The sequence below is a fragment of the Myotis brandtii genome, unplaced genomic scaffold, assembly GCF_000412655.1.
Source record: "Myotis brandtii unplaced genomic scaffold, ASM41265v1 scaffold276, whole genome shotgun sequence".
Lineage (NCBI taxonomy): Eukaryota > Metazoa > Chordata > Mammalia > Chiroptera > Vespertilionidae > Myotis > Myotis brandtii.
The window spans coordinates 2,236,888-2,237,778 of NW_005360509.1; the positions used below are offsets into that span (position 1 = coordinate 2,236,888).

At 63.7% G+C, this 891-nt stretch overlaps 1 protein-coding gene across 2 annotated transcripts in view; it reads right to left on the reverse strand.

Moving 5' to 3' along the window:
- TGIF1 (TGFB-induced factor homeobox 1) overlaps positions 1-891 on the reverse strand; it is an 8,392-nt gene that overhangs the window by 6,620 nt on the left and 881 nt on the right. The window contains exon 1 of one of the 2 annotated variants that reach the window (XM_005868739.2): positions 179-375. The exons of the other annotated variant lie outside the window; for it this stretch is intronic. The gene's annotated coding sequence lies outside the window, so the exon portion shown is untranslated. Of the gene's footprint in view, positions 1-178; positions 376-891 lie in introns of those variants that run through there. 2 annotated transcript variants of the gene reach the window in all.

Genomic DNA, 891 nt, shown 5'->3' on the forward strand with positions numbered 1-891 from the left:
CCTGCGCGCGGCGCCCCCTCCCCCGCGGCTTCCCCAGCGACTAACTTCTGTTTTGAGCCACTTCGCATAAATCACAACAGAAAAGCCCACGGGGGCCCACGACGGAACATTCGGGGTACCCCCTCCCCCCTGCCAGGGGCTCAAAAGTTCACTTCGAGAGGGAGCGAACATTTCTGACCTTTCGTGGTGGCAGGCCTTTTTTTTTCCTTCTTCTCTCTCGTGTGTGTTTTGTTTTTAAGCCAGACTGCCGGCAAGTTTTAGTTGTACGGCTTCCAGAACGTTTCGTGGAAACAATGACAGCCTCGCTCTGCACTTACAACCAAGCCTGCTTGTCGGACGCGGGCTGCCTGCCCGCGGCCCTAACTCTCCATCCCGCCCCGCACTCTCCGTGGGAAAACCTGGAGCGGCCGGGAATGTCCCAGACCCGCTTCCCGGCGTTTCCCACCCCCGAGGGCGACCCGGGGGCCGGAGCCGCATTCCTTTTGATTGTGAAAACACCCCCATCCCCCGAGAAGAGAGTGCCCGGGCCCAGCTGGGGCGTGGGGGAAACCCCAGAATCCAAGCCCAACTTTCAGACAAAGGCGCTCCTGGCTGCCGCCGGTCGCGACGGGGAAAGCGGGGCGCGGGGGGGTACCCCTGGAGTAGGGCCCTCAGAACCCCCCGCCCCGGAGAACCCGCGAGAAGCCACGCGGCGACTCGGGAAGCGTGGGGCGTGGGCTGAGACAATGAAAGTTGGAGGCGCACAAACAAGGCGGCGAGCGTGTTTCTTGACAACGTGCCAGCAGCGTGGAGAGGCCCGTCTCCCCACCACCGCCCCTCGTGCTGTGTCTAGAAGGAGCGCGGCCACTGCCGTTTCAGCCGCGGCCTCAACAAAGGGGCCGGCGCGGTCCC